This window comes from Lactuca serriola, chromosome 4, assembly GCF_051521515.1.
Source record: "Lactuca serriola cultivar US96UC23 chromosome 4, Lser_US96UC23_V15, whole genome shotgun sequence".
Lineage (NCBI taxonomy): Eukaryota > Viridiplantae > Streptophyta > Magnoliopsida > Asterales > Asteraceae > Lactuca > Lactuca serriola.
In genome coordinates this window covers 254,596,300-254,605,197 of record NC_136411.1, presented here as the reverse complement: position 1 = coordinate 254,605,197, position 8,898 = coordinate 254,596,300, and positions in this window count along the sequence as shown.

Genomic DNA, 8,898 nt, shown 5'->3' with positions numbered 1-8,898 from the left:
TAATACAGGTAAACTACTGTTTTTGAAGAAGGGACGCTACGACGTTAGTTTAATTTCATTTTGTCATCATATTGTAATTTCTTTTGAAACAAGTACTTGCTATAATGTAAACTTTCAAATTATATATATATGATGGTTGTGTTACTTTCTTTACTATTTATTCAACTGTTTCGATACTACATGAAGTCATCCGCCCTCGAACGATTCCGCCGTTCTGATTTGGGGGTGTGACAATTTTGCATTGTAAGGACATGTTTTCTGCTGTTTTTTATGAATAAAATAAATTTTGGTTTGTCTCATATATATATATATATATATATATATATATATATATATATATATATATATATATATCACTAGCACACGACTCGAGGTTTACACCCTATCGTGTTGACATAATTTTGTTTTTGTACCATTCCAGTTTGGTCAACTATGCATGTGAGGTCTATGAGTTTTCAATGGGTTCCATAGGGGCAAGGCACCTTGATCAATGGAAGGTACATTGAAAGGTAGGGGGTGAGCTGATCAATAACTTGGAAGCAATGGTGGGACCCTTGATGGCAAGAAATTAAGAATGGACAAGTTCGTTCCATAAGAGTTTGGATTTGTCACAATTATTGTCTTATGATTATGGTTATGACAAATTAACATGGATAGGAAAGCATAAACCACAAAATCTCAGTGTCATAAGGTTTCTTTCCTTCATGAAAATGATTGTGAAGAAACGCTTTCACTAAGAAAGATTTTGAAGATAGCATTGTGTAATTTGCATTTGTCGAATTTAATTATGATTACGGCATCCCTCTTCATAGTACGAATTGTGAGATTTGGCGATTAGTCTGAACATTTGGGAGTTAGAAATATAAGTTATGAATTAGTTTAGACATACATGTGAGTTGTCTAAGGAAAGTTGTATGAGTTTAAGAAGCTTAGATAAAGGCTTGTCGAAGCACATCATATTGGAAATATGAACTTTGGAAGTCAATAAGTATTGTCTTCTAGAAGTCCAACTGTTTTCTGATATGTGTCAAAGCTAGTGGGAACATAAATGTTATGTTGGAATGGATATAATCATCATGTTGGTGGGAGCATGATTATTATTGTAAGTATTGAAAGTTGGCAATATTAATTATAGAAAAAAAGTTTCACTTTGCAAAGTTGCAGGGGTTGAAAAGTTGTTTTGCTATAATTAAGGGAGAGAATGTTATAATTCATTTCCAATCTAAAAGCTTAGATTGAGAAATTTTAATTGAAATTAGTCAAGGATTTTTTTATTAATTGCACTCTAAAAGTTCGATTATGATTACGACATCCCTCTTCATAGTTCGAATTTTGAGAACACGACAAATAGAAATATTATGGCAATATTATAGCAAGAAACTAGTAAAGTATCATGTTTCTCATCATGAATCGAATCTCATACGCTCCAGGTATAGGATCGATTGCATATGTTGTAATATTCGATCGTTCTAAAATTTTCCAAACGCCTAGGGCATTTAAAGGGAAAAAGGGAATAGAACCGGACTTGACTAAAATAATTAAACAACTGTCAAGGACACTCTAAAGTTCGCCAAGGATTGGTCGCTTGCGGACAATTGGAAGTACATTCATGGATAGACCATATTGGCATTATTATGAATAGATAAGATACTATTTAGAATAAGTTGGATTATGGAAAATATGGAAATGTTTCCTTACTGGGATTTGGACGTTAATAATCTATGTCTAGATTAGAAATTTCTATGCAAGAAGGATGTTTAAAGGAATGTACTTCGAATGTGAGACTTTATGTCTATGGAATTTTCTTGTAACAATCTCCAATAGAGCACTTTGTAATTTCATTAGCAAAGTCTTGGTGACTTGGTGACTTTGGCGCTGTGATATTATGAAAGGACTGTTGCATAAAATGCTAGAATCTAACATATTCTAGTAGTGGCGAGAATTTTGTATTCTTACACTGATTGATTAGGATTTGTTAAATGAGCATTCATTTGATCTATTTCACAAAGTAAAGACAATAGATAAACATGTGCATGTTTGGTGCATGGGACAACTGTTGTTATAATTCAAGTAAGAATTTTATTACCTGAAACAAGAAATAATGAGTCAATATGGTGATTAAATAAAAGGTGTTTTATTTATACTCAAAAGTTGGGGCCATATAGGATTAGTATTATTCTTGTGTTTCACTTTGCATGCTTTGACTTCCTGATTAATAAGATTATTCAAACCCTCCACATTCGTTCATACTTTGGGAGTAGGTATGAAAGAAGATTGTCATGAATCCGCCTGTAGATTGACTAAAACGTTTATACATAGCACAAGTTTGTTGCAGAGTTCATAAGTGCTTACGAATATAACTTGAGCATTGGATTAAACCCACGCTCACTTGGATGACTTCGTGGATTTTATCATGAGTGATTGGTGAGACAATAATATCTTATATTCTTAAAACCGAGACGTGTGAGTTGTATCTTGTGATTCATTTGCACATTGATAATATGTAAATGCACCAGTAACTTGGTGTTATAAAACGTATTGTTGTGTGTGATTTGGTGAGTAAGTACAAGCGAGCACTGAGTCGAAGTTTATCCGTCCCTTTTACCCAAAATAGGATAAAAGCGTTATATGTGGGACCTTCGACGGTTTAGTGATGATACCTAAAGTGCTTGGCTAAGCCGGGACTAAGTTGTTGTGTTCAATTATAGGTTGTTGTCAGTCGTCGTAAATCGGAAATCGGGAAACAACACATAGACTGAGAGAATGATTTCAATCCATGTCTCAAGTCTATACGATATCTAGAATTGAGGAAAATATGATCCCTTATCTTAAGGACATGTGATTGATACGATCAATAATATTGAGAACAACGATTGCTAATCGGATCCAAAAGGTGCATTTGCATTTATAATTATTTATAACACTAGTCAAAATAGGTCAATAACAATCACATGTGATTATCCCAATCATGTAATGTGATTTTATTAAACAAGTAAAGTGACAAACTTACTATGTTATTTTTGATAAATTCTAATACAAGTATGAACTTTTATGATAAAACTCAAAGTATACATCCGTACGATACCAAAAATATAGAGAACATCTAAATCTGACTTCGCGTGAAGAAGTTATGATAAACCGAACACTATAAATCTCTATAATAAGAGGAATTTAAAATAGACTTATAACTAGCTATTAGAGTCTAAAAGATAGTTGTAGTGCTCGTAAATACCTACGTGTGGGTATAAATAACGTCATAAACAGAATTCGCATGCAAAAGTTACGACCTTCCGAAGATACAGCTATCAGAAACCCTAATCTGACTGGACTCACGACATGAGCATAAAAACTCACGATGTGAGGAGTCAAAACACCAAATTTCAAAGCTAGAAATCTACGGAACGATAACCCAAAAGCTCACAACGTGAGCAAGGTTTTCTCACGACGTGAGGACGCTACGGAACCCGACACTTTATGAACCGAATTTGGACGCCTATGTTCGGTGGAGTTAGGGACTTGGTCTTAGAAAAAGCCACAAGTCAAGATATTCCGTACATCCAGGCTCTAAAAAAATGTACTTAGATTTAAAAGTACATTATTTGTGGCCAAACATGAAGGTTGAAATTGCTACTTATGTGAGCAAACGCTTGACGTGTTCTAGAGTAAAGGTAGAACATCAAAAGCCTTCAGGTTTACTTCAACAACTGGAAATACCTGAATGGAAATGGGAGCAGATATCAATAGACTTCATCATTAATTTACCCAAAACTCCTAGTTGGTTTGACACTATTTGGGTAATAGTCGATAGATTGACTAAGTCCACCCATTTCTTACCAATTAAGGAGAACGACTAGATGGAGAGGCTGCCTAGAGTTTATCTTAAGGAAATTGTCAGATTGCCTGGAGTTCCAAATTCTATTATTTCTGACCGAGATAGTAGATTCACTTCACGATTTTGGCGATCTCTACAAAAATCCTTAGGAACACGTCTAGATATGAGTACATCTTACCATCCACAGGATGATGGTCAGAGTGAGAGAACCATTCAAAATTTAGAAGATATGCTCTGAGCTTGTGTTATTGACTTTGGAAATGCATGGAATACTCATTTACCATTAATTGAGTTTCCCTACAACAATAGTCATCTCACCAGCATCAAAACTGCACTGTTTGAGGCTCTTTGTGGACGAAAATGTCATTCCTCAATATATTAGGCAGAAGTTGGAGATACGCAAACGGCCAGAGAAAGTACAGGCGATACCTTACGCACTGTAACAGAAATAATCCACGAGACAAATCAAAAGATTGTGCAAATTAAGGATCGATAAAAGGCAGCACGTGATCATCAGAAGAGCTATGCTGACGTAAGACGTAAACCTTTGGAATTCCAAGTTCGAGATAGAGTATTGTTGAAGGTCTCTCCTTGGAAATGCATGATTCAATTTGGGAAACAAGGAAAACTAAACCCGCGATATATAGAACCTATGGGTGCAAATGAGCCGAGCCGAGCCCGAGCCTGGCCAGGCTCGGCTCGGGCTCGTTTAAGTTATATGAGGCTCGGCTCGATTCGAGCTTTCTTTTACTGAGCTCGGCTCGAGCTCGTAAAGAGTTATACAAGCTCGGCTCGGGCTCGGGCTCGACTCGTTTTTATCAGGCATGCCTAAATAAGCTTAAGCTCGACTCAAGCTCGTTAAAAAGCTCGTTAACTAATACCCGGAATTCATAATTTCCCTAATATGTTTTTATTTTAATATATATAAATAATAATAAATAATATTATATAAAGGCTCGTTTAGGCTCGCGAGCCTAATCGAGCTTTGTGACATAGGCTTGAACTCGAGCTCGTTAAATAAACAAGCTTAATATTAAGCTCGAGCTCAGCTCAGGCTTGTTTAAAATCGGTTTCGAGTCGAGCTTTTAACGATCCGATCTCAAGTAGCTCACGAGTAGCTTGGCTCGTTTGCACCCCTAGTAGAACCTTTTGAAATTCTAGCAAGAATTGGTTCTGTCACATATCAAATTAATTTACTTAATGATATAATCAATATTCACAATGTTTTTCCCAACTAATTAATAGTTCCTCGTTCACAAGATAAATTTCGGGACGAAATTGTTCTAACGGGGGGAGAATGTAACACCAATCAAAATAGGTACATAATAATCACATGTGATTATGCCAATCATGTAATGTGATTTTGTTAAACTAGTAAAGTGACAAACTTTCTATGTAATTTGTGTTAAATTCTAATACAAGCATGAGCTTTTATGATACAACTCAAAGTATATATCCATACAATTCCAAAGATATAGAGAACATCTAATTTTGACTTCGCGTGAAGAAGTTATGATAAACCGAACATTATAAATCTATATAATTATAACAATTTTAAATAGAATTAGAATTTATCTATTGGAGTCTAAAAGAGAGTTGTAGTTCTCATAAATACCTACGCGTGGATACAAAGAACGTCAAAAACGGAGTTCGTATGCAAAAGTCACGATCTTCCGAAGATAGAGCTCTCAAAAACACTAATCTGACTGGACTCACGACGTGAGCATAAAAACTCATGACGTGAGGAGTCAAAACACCACATTTCGAAGCTAGAAGTCTACAGAATGATAAACCAAAAGCTCACAACGTGATCAAGGTTTTCTCACGACGTGAGGACACTGAAGGACACTATTCCAAGCTAGAAAAAACGCGTTAAGGCTATGGGATGACTCTTGGCATAACTCACGACGTGAACCTATCATTCTCACGTCGTGAGAGATAAAAATCAGCCTATAAATAGCCATTTTGACCCCAAGGCTTAGTACACCTAAAATCTCTTCTTTCTCTCACGTTTGTTGGAGCCGTTTCGCTTCCCAAGCCCGACGATTGCGAACCGCTGACTGTTTTAAGTTAGATTCTGTCAAAGCGCGATATTAAACTGAGTTTTACGGCCCCAATTTTTAATATTTTCGGGGGGAAACGCATGCTAAATATTGTATATATGTTAATATTATGTCGATATGATAGTATATTAGTATCAACGTAGATAGTTATATTAACTGGGATATAGTTGTTTAAATATAATATTTTGAATATATACAACTATTATCAACTTGTTAGCATGTTATTATACTAATGTAGATCTTAAGTTATACTTAGGATTCTATATATATGTTGTGTGCGATATGTTTCCGAAGTTATATTCGGAAGTTTTATATGTTAATTTATAAAGTATGTTGCTATTATTGGTTTTATGTCAAGATAAAACTTGGTATGCTATATGTTGTTATTGTTGGTTTTATGACAAGATAAAATTTGGTATGTTATATGTTGTTGTTGGTTTTATGTTAAGATAAAACCTGGTTTTCCTTAAGTTGTAGCCATTGTACCGCGTAAAGTAATGTGAACTTAGGAGTAATGTTTAAAAGCATAGTCTAATAACTTAGGGTTTTAGACACGAAAAATCTTTTGTTGCTATAGCTATAGGAAGCCGTCGAAGTATACATGAGTAATTGTATTCATCAACTAAGATTGGGGATCTTAGTGGAAATCCTCTGAACTGTAATCGTTAATCCCATGTGAGAGAGGAAGTCCTGTATCATTAGTATACAAGTTGACAACCCCACTTGTGATTGTTAGCTACAATCAACCATAAGCAAGTGACGAACTATCCTTTTACTTGTTATTGTTCCGGTGTCGATGAAGCGTGCGGTTTTGTTTATCGTGGAAATCATGAGTGTCTTCTTTCTCATGGAAATCATGAGTGTGTTCTATCAGAGGTATTATGTCAAAGCGGCGGTTATAGGCTCATGGTAGCAAATTTTAGAAGCATTATACTTTGTCGATATACAAGTATAAATGTTAAGTATATGTTTCCAGATGACTTATAATCTAAGTATAAAAATCGGGTAAGTATATTACTTGTATATTAAATAAACTACTATACCTATTCTACTTACTCGTATAGAATTGAAATAAATTTATACGTGGTTTTACTCGTATAGAATTGTGATAAGATTTATATGTAGCAACTTAGTTTGTATGGAATTACAAACATTTATATTTATAATATATAAGACTTATAGGTATATATTTATTAGGTAAGTAAACCATTATACCTAGGATATATATACTAAATGTTTGAGAGTCAAAATGAAACTTTCAAAACTAAACTTTTGAACTTAGAAAAAATATCATCTTTATATGGAGTCAAAACCTATAAACTCACTAACTTTATGTTGACATATTTTTTAAATGCATGTGTTTTCAAGAAGTTGATAACTATGATACAAGAAATGACGTTACACTGTGCGGTGTTTCCGTCGACAGTCGAGGTGTGACATTATTAGACTTATCCAAGTGGGAGACTGTTGGATTAGTGTCTAAGTCCATAACTATATTTGGTATGTACTTGACCCGGTTGTGCATGGTCCTTTCTGCCTTCACCAAAGCAACTTGACCGGAGGATTAATAATAGAAACAGGTGATTATGGTTAATTAATATATTATTAGACTAACATATTAAAAGAGAAATCATATTTGTTTAATTAACATTGGTTAATAATTAATTAAGAATTAGTTTTGTGATCAAAAGAAGTTAATTGAACTTAAGGGGCTAAACTGTAATTATGTGATAGTCACAAAGTTGGGCAAGGAAACCCTAATAGATAGGGTGGACGCATTCTAAGGATATAGCCTTGGGAATTCGTCCATGATAGGGATTCTAGAATTATCCTTCGGATGCTTGGTGGCTAAGTAACCAGATAAGGATAAACACTGAAACCTTAATTCCTACACATATAAAAAAGGACCCCTTGGCATAGGAACTTCGGCCACTTGAACCCTAGAAGTCCTAGAGCCGAAATTCTCCTCTCCCCTCTCTCTCTTGCTTCCTCCAATTGCTATTGGTGTTTCTGATTCATTAGAGGCACAACACTTGAGGTGCTAAAGTTCTTAAGGCTTCAAGATCTTCAATCAACAACAAGGTAAACATCTAGATTTGCTTTGTTATGTTAATTTCTATTATATACCCTAGATCTAGGGTTAGAATGTATTGGATGAATTGCATGTACATTAAAGAAACCTAGATCCAAGCATTAGGGTTTGCATGGGCACATAGGATGTTCTTTTGGCCAAAACCCATTAGATGGAACCAATGGAGATTTTCTATGATAATGAAAGAGTGGTTGCCTTAACAAAGGAACCAATAGATGATGGCAGATCTAGACATATCGACAGAAAATATCATTTCATCGGACATAGAGTAGAAGAAGGCCACCTCCTCGTGAAGAGGGTATCATCAGAATAGAATCATGCAGATCCACTCACAAAGGGTCTTTGTAGGGTTAAGCACGTTCAGCATGCTAAGAACATTAGTCTGAAGGATGATATTAGTTTTAGTAGTTATATAGTTATTTAGAAACATGTAACTAGGTAAATATAATTGACTTTTTATAATTAAATAATGGAGAATTATTTATGAGTATTGTGTAATATCTTTTGTCAATTGTTTATTATTGTATTTCATTTTGCATGTTTTACTTCTTGGATAATTCGATTATTCAAATACCCATAGTCGATCGTACTTTTAGAAGTAAGTAGTGAATTAAGACTGTCATGAATTGGATTTTATATTGTCTAAATAGTTTTAGACATAGTAATAGTGTTGTTGTAATATTCATGAGTACTTTGAAATGGAGAATTTAAGTACTATATTAACCCACACGCAGAGAATTACTTCATGGAATTCATCACAAGTAATTTTGAGACGATAATATCTTATAATCTTTAAACGGAGATATATGAGTTGTAGTTTACAAATCAATTATGCATTGATAATATGTAAACACATCAGTAACTTCATGTTATAAAACGTATTATTGTGCATGATTTCATGAGTAAATAGT